Genomic DNA, 12,022 nt, shown 5'->3' with positions numbered 1-12,022 from the left:
ATGGGATAGTAAAGTGTCCATCTGGGTACTTTTCACCTGTTTTTCGAATACTATGAATTCGGACATACTACTCTGTTCACATATTGTTTTTCGCATACTATATAGTAGAGAAGTATTCGATTTCGGATGCAGCGCTACACATTTACTTCTCCTGCGTCTTATTCTTCTTTAATCCAGAATGGCAGCATATCTGAAAAGCTTGTTTGAGCTGCGCCCTCTACTGTACAAGTGTGAATTTGCATTTCCTTCAGCCTGAGGCTTATTCATTTCACTTTTGGTGTGAAAGGGCCTTTACATTTGCCAAAAATAGAACTTTTTTTGTTGTTATAAAAACAAACAAACAAACAGCCCAGCTCAGATGAGAAAAAGTAACGCAAAAGTAACGTAACACATTACTTTCCATAGAAAGCAACTAAGTAATGCAATTAGTAACTTTTGTAGGGAGTAACGCAATATTGTAATGCATTACTTTTAAAAGTAACTTTACCCAACACTGTTGACAAAGCAGTCTAAATAGGTCATTTTTTTTTTTTTTGAGTTGAATCAAAGATTATGAAGTCATAACATTCACAATGCAAACCTCTCGTTTCAGTTCATGCAGATACTTTATTGAAACCAGACTGAAAAGATAGTTCAAAATGACGTGTATGAGCTCACTAACATATGACCACCCACCATTTCAGATCACTCACTGACTACGCCATCAGTTATATATCACGAATTTACAGAAAGACAAACATTAACAGCACCTTGAGAACTTGATAGATGAAATGCTGCGTCACAGATTATTCCAAGATTCCTGAAAACGTCAAACTGATGAGGGAATAGAAGATAAAAAAGATAGCAACGCTCTGACAACCACTCTCATTTCCTTCAGAACATGTAAAAAGCGAGTTTCAGGTTGTTTCTGTGCAAAGGAAGTAACAGATGCAGAAAACAACCTTCTTACAGGGATTGTGTCCTGTGAGACTCTGGTCGGTTCAAAACGAACTGAAACAGCAACAGATTTTTTTTCTCTTTACCTCACAGTTGTGAAAAAACGCACACACTGGGCAAAAAACACAGTCTGCCTCAAAAACAATTTTTGCTGTTTTCATGCTCTCTAATTCCCACTTTAATCAAGCCAATTCTTGCTGCTTGCCATAAGAAACAGAAAAAGCTTAGTAAGTTAAGAAAACATATTTAATAACATTCAAATATCTCATGATTTCAGGCAAATCCCTCAGCTGCACAACAAAATCCCTTTTCTTGTTTTTTTTTTTTTTTCTCTCTCTGTGTCTGTCGACAAAGACGTATTGCTTTGTTTCTTTTGAGAGATTTCTGGCTTCCTGACCTTTAGAAATTAAAATCTTCTGTTCTGTTCTGTCATTCTTCCACCTTAACCAGTGTTCTGCCAAACAGCATGAGCAATCAGACAGACAGAAAAATTAATCTTTTTTGCGGTCTCTATTTATAATGATGTCAGAATAAATTCAGCTGTGCAAAGCTTTGAGAGTAGAGTTTGCACCAACTGATCAAACCACTGATTATAAACCGCACACACGCTTCATTTTAAACTGAAAAAATGATCTTTTTCATTACTCTGCTATTATTTTTCCAGATTGACACTAATTACTTCTAATGAGATCGCCTACCCTCCGTTTGTGACTCTATCAATTAACTTTGAGAGGAGAAATGCACGCAAGCTTAACACTCCTACTCAGAAGCTCTCGTGTTTCCGACATTAGTCGTAATATTGATCTGATTTCCAGCCTAATGAGGCACAGAGGTGACTCTCGCTGCTGCCTGGACACTACGGAGGTGTTAGGACACAAAATTACTCCTGCTGCACTCGACCGTGAACTGTGCTTTAGAAAACACGGGTGCTGAAACACAAACACGCACATAGACACAGGCTCAGGGTTTGGCTGGTGCAACTGTATTAACACAAAGAATTATTTTCTTTTGTATTCTGTTTAGAAATTATATTGCACTTCAAGACAAGCCTATAAAAACACTCTCTTCTCTAAGACAATAAGGATTTTTTCTTTTATAAGCCACAACAAATTAAATGTATTCATTTGATTTCAAATTGATTAATTCATTTCTAAATGACCATCGTTAAAGTCTGCAACTGCATTTATATTTATATTGATACTACAGTTCAAAAGACTGAGGTCAGTATGATTTGTTTGTTTGTTTGTTTTTGAAAGAAATTAATACTTTTATTTAGCAAGAATGCATTCAGTTGATCAAAAGTGACAGTAAAGACATTTATAATGTTACAAAAGATTTCTATTTTCAAATTAATGCTGTTCTTTTCAACTCTATTCATCAAAGAATCCTGAAAAACAATCATTTTCCACAAAATATGAAGCAGCATAACTGTTTTTAACATTGATGATAAAAAGAAATGTTTCTTGAGCAGCAATGATTTCTGAAGGATCATGTGACACTGAAGACTGTAATGATGCTGAAAATTCAGCTTTGATCACAGGAATAAATTGCATTTTACAATATATTCAAATAGAAAACAGTTATTTTAAATTGTAATAATATTGCACGATATTACTGTTTTTTACTGTATTTTTGATCAAACAAATGTAGCTTTAGTGAGCAGAAAAGACTTATACAAAAGTGTATACAAATGTCCTAAATCTTTGCAGTCAGATCAAATAATGAGTTGTTTATGGTTTATACTTCTGGTCTGTTGTGTCGAGGTCATTGCATTGTGGGATACAATATGCAGTGCGCTGTGGTTGTATACTGCACATTTTGGCACATCGAGTTATATGCTACTGTATGAATTAAGATCAGGATTCCACCTGTCGGTGTATGTTGTGCTCTGAAAAGATTAATCTTTTTCCCACCCACCTGGACTGTCAGGGAAAGTTATTGCATTTTGATGAAAGACTATAGAAATAAACAAATAAACAAACTGCATGGATGAATAACACACAATAAGACCAGTGACATTCAAATTTGATTTCATGTTGCCTTCAAAAAAAAATGTTTTTAACACAAATCCCCTGTTTGTTGCATTATCTCCCTTCCTCTTTTGTGCATGCCAGCATTCATTTCCTCTGTCTAAAAGCAACTGCCTTATTATCCACACAGGCGAGAGAAACAGAATCCCTTCCAGGTTTCGCCAGACTCAGCGTGATAATAATAGTCCAAGGAATGTGATTGTGGAGTTCAGCGTTCATTCAACGGTCTCTCCGTCTCTGATCCCCCCATCACGACATCAACAGCGTCTGACCTTTGGGCCTCACCGGTGCGTCGAGTGGAAATCCACGCTGACAGGCCAGCTGTTCAGAGCCTCAGCTGGCTCGCTTTGAGCTGCCATGCTGCATTGCACAGCAGCCCTCCTGCCTGCGCTACACCGTCCGCTCCTGTGCCGTTGCTATCAGCGCTCACCGACTTCAGTCGAGTTGAGTTATACATATTAATGAGCATTGCTCAATCTGATCGACAAGACTCCTAGATTTCGGCTATGGTGAGGGACGCAACTGAAGCACTTGTTGTTTTAGTCCTCCAGCAAACCGTAAATAAAACTGACAGCCAGATGATTCTCACTAACGTCAGTAAGAAACCTTGAGCTTCGCCAGACTGGCACCCATATGGTCGTGCCCAAGAATCGATTTGATAAAACAGCTCATCGCCTCAGCAACAAAAGAAATTCAGTTTATATTTTTGCAAGAGATATATAAGTACCAGCGAGTACTAAAACACATTTTGCTTTAATGTAATCTATCTCAATCTCAATTTATTTATAAAGCACCACAATAGTTGACCACTGCACTGAACAACATCAACTAAAAAAAATGAAAATAAGTACAACAGAATAGTGTTGTCAAAAGTACCGACTTTGGTACCAAGTTGGTACTGAAATTGTAAAAATGTGATGCTTTGAGCGCTTTTGAGCGGATTCGTAAACACCTCTGATTGGTCATTGTGTTCACACACTCAACAGAAATGTCTGTGATTGGCTACAATGATCAACACTTCAAAAACATTGTAAATAGACATCAATGACGCTTTTCACCGAGAGCTTACACAGATACACATGGGAGCGTTTGAAAGCAGGTGTCTATCAGTCCGCTGATAAATGGCTTCTTTCAAATGCTCCCACTCCTGCTTTCAAAGTGCTTTCAAATTCAAACACTTCTGTGTGCTTTCAAACGCTCCCGTGCCTTGATCATTGTAGCCAATCGCATACATATCTGATGAGCGTGTGAACACAATGGCCAATCAGTGGTGTTTACGAATCCGCTCAACAGTGCTCAAAGAGTCACATTTTAAAAATTTCAGTACCAACTTGATATCGAAGTTAGTACTTTTGACAACACCACAACAGGATAAAAACATGAAACACCATACAGTAGGGGTGGGCAATACAACCAAAATCTTATTTCTTATAAATTTGTATTATATAAATCTAATAAACTTATATAAATTGTATATATTTGTTGCCTACTTAAAAATGCATTGTTACATAGAAGTACCCTTTATATTTTCATTCGTGCGTTTCATCACTCTAAAGTGTCAATAGTGCTATATATTTACATAACGCAACATACACAATATAGCAAAATCTCTATAGGCATTTTATACCATCGCCATGATATATATTTTTATAAATTTTATCTGGTTTAACACATAAAAATTAGTTTTGTTGTTATAAAATAATGTATTTAAGTTGATTCAGCAATGCTAAATGTTTTTTTTTTTTTTTTTTTTAAAGATTTATTTTTGGCGTTTTTGCCATTATTATGATAGGACATTAAGGAGACAGGAAGCAAAGTGGGAGAAAGAGAGGGGGACGGGGATCAGGAAAGGTCTGCGAGCCGGGACTCAAACTTGGGTCGGCCGAAGCGCAACGGTGCTATATGTCAGCATGCTGCTCACGAGGCTATCAGTGCCGACTTAATAATATTTTTTTATTTGAATAAAACCAGTTAATTTAGATGTTACAATTTTCAGTTTACTAAGCATTATTTTTAATCTGCAGAACACAAATTATATTTTGATATTTACATTTTTTTTTTTATATTATATTTTGAAGGTTTTAGTGTTTTTGTCCATGCAATACAAGTCAATGAGGTCCAGAATTTTCAAAAAGGACATAAAGGAAGTGTGATAGTAATCAATATGACTCAAATCTCAAGTCTTCTGAAACAAACCGATCAATGCACACATACATAGGCTACACAGTAAAAAAAAAGTGTTTTAGTTTTAGAAAAAAAAAGTTTTAGATGTCTCCCAAATCAAACACACCTGATTCAGGTCATCAGCTCATTAGTAGAGACTCCAAGACCTGAAATGGGTGTGACCTCCAAATGTAGAGGGTCTCCAGGACAAGAGAACCACTGCCTTACCACTGCCCATGAAATCAAAAGTTTTTTTTGTCTTTTAGTATGAATATGTTAGCCACACTGTTATCTATAAGCTTGTGTGCTCCAAAACAATGACAAAAATCTCACTTTCGCCAATATGGATCAATGATTTTGATGAAATCATGCTGCATTTCAGCTTCGCATCAGCTTAAAATCTAAAGCGTCCCGCACTTTACATTATAAATAGACGCTGAAGCTGTGGCTGAAATCGGTCACTTGTTCACACATTTACTATTTTCTATATAGTGAATGGCACATAGTGCACTATATAGGGGATAGGGAACGATTCAGACAGTGTAAATATGCTTTCCACTGGGGCAAATGAAGTCTGATTTCACGTTAGTGTCACGCAAACTGCAGCAGTGCGTGCACAGTCTGCTCCGGTTCAGTGACACGAGAGCACAGAGTGGATCATATGCGCGAGTCGGAAAACGCATCGGACCCATTTGAATTCTGCACAGCGATATGGAGGAGATTAAGAGGAGAAACGGTTAGAGATTAGGAGGAAACTGCGGCTTTACTGAGCTCAACGGCTCCGGTTGAGCTGTGATTAAAATGAAACGCTATTAGGAGTGGTGCTGTTCAATATGTCCCGCCCTGTCTTCCTGTTTCAGTGGAAATTACGTCAACACATTGAATAATGCTGCACGTTTCAAGGCATTTCAGTGGGCCTTTAAAGACTTCAGAGGAGTCTCTATCATTCATTATCAGATAGTAAAGAAATCAGGGTGGCCTGCGGGCGGTCCAACAGTCTCACTCATCATGAAAACAGTCGATCCGTTGGGTTTCAGCTCGGTGGTCCCTCCACGGCCTGTAGGCCACACTTACTCCGACTGAGATTAAATCACAATTATTGGTCTTCTTTGCCAAGTACTTATCAGAGCCCTGCAGGGGCACGCTCTCTCTGTAATCTCCAACGCCACCGGTGAAATTAATGGATACGGTTGCCAGCTTTTACATAAAGAGCGGTAAATATTTAGGCTTCAACACTGAAAGGTAATGCCAGTCGAAGCGTACTAATGTACAGGCTTCAAAAAGACAGAAATGAGTTCCGTCACTGGCTCGGTGTTTATGTAACATCAAAGCGTGAGACCTCAGCGGAGGGTGAAGAGGGCATGCGGGCAGTGCCATATCTCTGCTGACTAAAAGCTCAGGTCCACGGCTTTCTAGAACATCTTCAGGAACACGAAACGACGCATTCTGACAGACTCAGGACACGTGATCCTCTCTGTCCTGAGCGAGAAATAGCAGAATTATTGAAATTGAAGGTGGTCAGTCTATTGAAATTTCGGCAACTACATGTGAAACAATATGCCAATATGTATATTTAAGAATTTTATTAAATTGTAAAAGTTTTAAAATGTCTTATAATGAAATATATATTAAGTTTCTTACCATTTTTAATCACCTTTTGTGCTTCACTGGCTTGTGTGTGTTTTTTTAAATACATATTTATTTATTTATTTTTATGACTTCATATTAAGCCTTGTAAGCTGTTCGTTTGGAATGTACACTCACTTAGTCTCCAGACCGCAGACAATAAAATGTGATTTTGTAACAAAATGTTTTTTTTTAAAAAACAAATGTAATTTGTCTCACTTTATTAATGTTTTTACTCTATATTTGTGCAGTTTTGGGGAAATGTATGGCATGTTTTAAATTTATATAAATAAATTAATAAATATTTTTTTAAATACCCTGAACAGCTTGAGCATTACTTTTTTCTCACACTAACATAAAACATCATTCCAATTTTATATATTTTATTTTATTTTATTGTATTGTAGATCTACAAAGTGTTGACAGCATTACAAAGTTTCATGCCATTTGGATCAATTGAATATATTTTTTTTTAATTTCAAATAAAGTCATTTGGGGATGAAAAGACCCTGAGTAGCTTATAAGTGTTAATTAAGAGACATGGAATATTTATTGCGTACTTAAAAATGTATTGTTACACTTTAAAATAAACCAAAGTAAAAATGTGATTAAAAACATTGAGAAACTTAAAAAAAATTACGAGCATTAATCATGTAAATCTTAATCTAAAATCTTGATGTTGCTACAAAAAGCATGTGTCTTATTATTAAACAAGAATTGTTTACTACTGATAAAATCAGAAACTGATAATACAAAATGTAATTAAGGTCTATTTAATTAGGCGTTAACCATTTGCTCCATGATTTGAGCAGTAACTTTGAGATGCAATTCTGGCTAATCATAATTGAAAAGCAACAGCATCTTTATGCAAATGTGTATCGCAGTTCACATTTTCTGATTCAACAGTTTGTTTTTGAGAAGACGAGAAATTCTGCTTTATAGCCTAATCAAACAATTTTTGCTCCAGTCAATGCAAACCAACAAGAGTAACCTTTTCATGTTCCCCGTCATGCATAAATCATTCTGACAGCTGGGAGAGGATGCAGAAATCTCTGGAACACAGCTGATCGATGCATTACATCAGTATGCACCAATACAACGGCTAAACAAGCAAACACACGCAATCCCTCATTTTGAAGATTGTAAACTGAACGCGACAGGATATTTGTGAAGTTATCCGAAGCAACCTGTGGACTCAGTCCAGCGCTCATCTGCCTCACCTACATCACACGAAGTTTGTGAACGGAAAATAACATTTATACTGTGTGATACCTAATGATTGCCTGCTCAATACTGTCTAGCAGTTGTACGATTGAATGAACACTCACCTCAGCAGCGTGTCGGCGAACGCGAGAACTCGATCCGGAGGTGTTTGGGTAGATGGACGTGCAGCGCGTCTCCGGTTCAGCGCTTCACTCTCTCCAGTCATCGCTGTGGAAACAGCAGCAGAGCTCAAGTTCAGCGAGTCAAGTGCAGTTCTGTGTTTCCACACGCACATTTGAGCGGAAGGGTCCTCGGGACATCGGTATTTCTCAGAGGAGGTGACAGTGAGTGAGTCATGGCGCCGCGCCTCCTCCTTTACGCACAAACTTTGCTGTGCTCTGAGCTCGTGGATGTAGACGTGGCTATTGGCCAGCAATGGAACATCACCTCAATGAAGGGTGAATCAGCTGCTGACGCGATTTCTGGTTAAAATAGCCTCCATCGTCTATTAAGTTAAAATAGACATGAGAAGGGCGGGTACCCAAAGCTCCACGAGGTTCATGAACTGTTGTTACCGTGTTATGGAACGAAAATAACCCAGACATGTTTTTGTTAGAGTCACCCATAAGTTCAAGGGTCAAAGACATTTAGATGTCCGCATCAATAGAAATTTACAAAAGTGATTTTATATACATAGAGAGCACATTAAATGCAAATAAACGTCTACTTTTAAGGTTTCAAAATAAGTTTTGGGAGAATAAAATGTCAAAATGTGGGTGAAATAATGTTCCGTTGTCATTCAGTGTAACACTTGAAACAACATACTTATTCTGACCTGTACGTATTAAAATATCTAAAAGAATAAGTGAGCATACTGCATTTTAAATGAGTAAAAAATTGTTGCTGACAAATGGGCAAAACCTACAATAGAGGCAAAGTTTAAAAATGTAAAATTACAAGTAATTAGGATCTGGGGTAAAAGTAATTAGTCTTTAATATGGCATAAATAGATTTTTTGTTGTAAATATTCCTGACAAGATTGTTACACTGAATGACATTTTAGTGTGCGTCTTCTGTAAATCATTGGTGATGTATGATATTTAATTTTTGCTCAGAAAAGAACAAACAAATTAAGCAGGACCCATTCTGATGTACTGAAAAACAACAACACTTCAAAGCTGTATTAGACTTATTGTTTTGATGCTTGAAAATCCTTTTTCGTCTTTGACCCTCAAGCAAAGGTGAAAACTCCCCCTCCTGTCTGAGTTTTTCTGTTTCTTGTCATAAAAAGGAACATAAAAGACAAATTCTGTAGAGTGTCCTGCTCCCGTCCATAAAATAGATGCTGATGTAATACTGCCAAACTCAAAAAACACCAAAGTATCAGAACTTGTCCATAAGACTGTGAAAAAAATGTTTTGTTCACTGATGTTTTCCTCTACAGTAAGTCTACAGTAAGTATATATATATATATATATATATATATATATATATACTGTAGTTCTGCATTTCAAACCATCTGTTTCCATCTGTTTCAGACAGGATCCAACTAAATAAATTTCTAATTAGTCGTAATTAGGGTGTAAAGTACAGACGTCCAACAAAATTCACAGTTATGTGTTTGGTGATTTCCACAGCGCAAATCAGCTTTACAAAGACTAGTGCCTTACAAAACCCCAGCGAGCAAACCAAAACCATTTCTACATTTAGAAATCAATCTCACTACCAGCTGCGAGGTGTCACTCTGTATTTGATGTGACCATTTCTAAATCTGCCTACAAAGATTTATTGTATTGAATGTTGCCTTTTGGATCAATATTTCAAGGAAGGAATTCTAAAATCATAAATAATTGATGTCTGTTAAATCATTTAAATGTAAACTTTTGACTCAGAGTATTCCTGGAACAAAATGCTAATATGCGTCTTTTGCATAACCCATTTATAACTCAAACTAGTTTTTTATTTTTTCCAAAGTAAATGTGATTGGAGTTTACCCATGCAAAACTCTCTTGCTATGCTGTTGCTACGATGTTTTGGAGAGGTTAATACACTGCTGTGCAATTGCTAGTGTGTTCTGGGTATTTGCTTACTGTCCCAATTTTAAAAAGTGTGATATTTTGGTCTCTAGATTTAGATTTATAAAGTCCCTCCTTCATTTTACGTCTACTGGATTTTTTTTGGCCTATTTAATATCAAAACATATAAGTATAGTAATAGGTATAGTGATGCTATCCTTAGTAAACAGGTACAGGTAGAAGAATCACTCAGTGAAATGATGCATGAGAAGGCAGTCATTCTGAAATGTTCATCACTGTCAGAGAAAAGCAGTGGTTGTGTACCTGAGCCACACAGATGCTGATAGCAGCTGTGATTAACTGTCCACCCACTCACTATAAAGCTCTGTTCCAAAAACAAGTGAGCTGTCAACCTAGACATCACACGAAGGCTGTTCCGATTGCCTTCCAAGTCTCATTTTGGACAAATTTTAAGGAAACGTCCTTCACCAAAATCCAAAAATGCAGTGCAGTAAATGTAATCCGTCTAAGACGGCAACTGGAATCAAGAGACATAATTATAAATATATTTCAGTGAATACTAAAAAATGATTGATATATAATAGACTAAACTATTTTTATAAATTGACAGAACTTGTGTTACTTGGTGTTGCCGTAATGTTTTCTATTGGCTGCATGAGAATTCCAAATATATATGTCCTAAGCGAGTGCATATATATATATATATATAAAGACACTATTTGTAAAAACTGGAGTGTTAGGTGCATGATACAACGCTTCCCACAATTGTGATTCTTGTGTAATTGCATTTAATTTCACAGCAGATTATAAGCAAGCTGTGTTTTAGTGTTATTTTCGTTTTTGTTAATTTTTTAAATACATGTTCTGTTTTCATTTGTTCTTTTTTTGCTGTGTTTTTGTCATTATTATTATTATTATTATTATTATTTTTTATTAAAGTCCCCCTGTAGTCAATAATTTTATCCCTTAAAACTCATCTTTGATCACCAAAATGACATATTTAAACGTTTTTTCCTGTGAAAAATTTTCTTCATGCCTTAAAATAGCTTGAATGTAACTCTACACCTTTGCTTCATTTAATATACGTGGACCCATGAATATGCTAATTAGCCCCTCCTCCGCTCAGGCACATGAGCTCAGAGATCCACTCGGTCAACTTACTGAGGTAAACGCCGCACAATGGTATCGCTTTTTACAACGTCGGACACATAACGGTAATATGATATGATTAGCCTTTTGCTTGACTACTGTCACAGATGGTGTTGGGTTTTGTTTCATGTTTGGGCGTCTGGAGCCGCCCATAGAGGGGGGAATATTTCACAGATGGTGATGGGTTTTGTTTCATGTTTATAGTTTCATGTCTCTTATTTTGTAAGTAGTCATTGTCATGTTTCATGTCCCTGTTGCCATGTGTTTCCCTTGTTTGTATTGTGTGATCCTGCCATGTGCTCCTTTGTCATGTGTCCCATGTTTTCATTGGTTTAATCATTGCTTTCAGGTGTGTCTTGTTATGTCATTAGCCCTTGTGTATTTAAACTCTTGTGTTTGCCATGTGTCTTTGTCATGCATTGCTTCCTGTACCACTGTTGGTAAGCTTCTGTTATGTTCATGTTTTGTTTTGCCAAGTCATGCCACGTCTTTGTTTTATATTTTGTTCATGTTTGGATTTATGTTAAATAAACTGCACTTGGGTTCTGCAACTTGCCTACAGTGGACTTGTTACAACTGCGTTATCAAACAGCTAATAATGTGCTGCTAATGTTACACAAACCATGTTCCTGTTCGCCATCTCAGAGTCAGACAGCTGCCTTCTAACAATCAGCATCCTTACAAACGCTTTGAACAACTCAGAACGTTAGTGGAGAAAGGCATATAGTTCATTATAACATCGTAATATACATCATACACCTGCTATATTACTAAATCTACCGGATTTTTCATATCAACAAAAAAATATAGCGGGATAACCTGGCTTCTCTTGAGGCTCTCCTGCTTCAGAGCGGTCATAGTTAATGATATGCTAAAGCC

General features: G+C 36.7%; 1 protein-coding gene across 1 annotated transcript in view; it reads right to left on the bottom strand.

The window, feature by feature from the left end:
• The window catches only part of adra1aa (adrenoceptor alpha 1Aa), a 29,691-nt gene extending 18,003 nt beyond the window's left edge, over nucleotides 1-11,688 (bottom strand). The window contains exon 1 of the mRNA XM_051904465.1: nucleotides 8,084-11,688. The gene's annotated coding sequence lies outside the window, so the exon portion shown is untranslated. The remainder of the gene's footprint in view (nucleotides 1-8,083) is intronic.
• Between the last annotated feature and the right edge of the window lie 334 nt (nucleotides 11,689-12,022).

Source organism: Ctenopharyngodon idella, chromosome 8 (genome assembly GCF_019924925.1).
Source record: "Ctenopharyngodon idella isolate HZGC_01 chromosome 8, HZGC01, whole genome shotgun sequence".
Taxonomy (NCBI): domain Eukaryota; kingdom Metazoa; phylum Chordata; class Actinopteri; order Cypriniformes; family Xenocyprididae; genus Ctenopharyngodon; species Ctenopharyngodon idella.
This window is presented reverse-complemented; position numbering and strand designations above follow the sequence as displayed.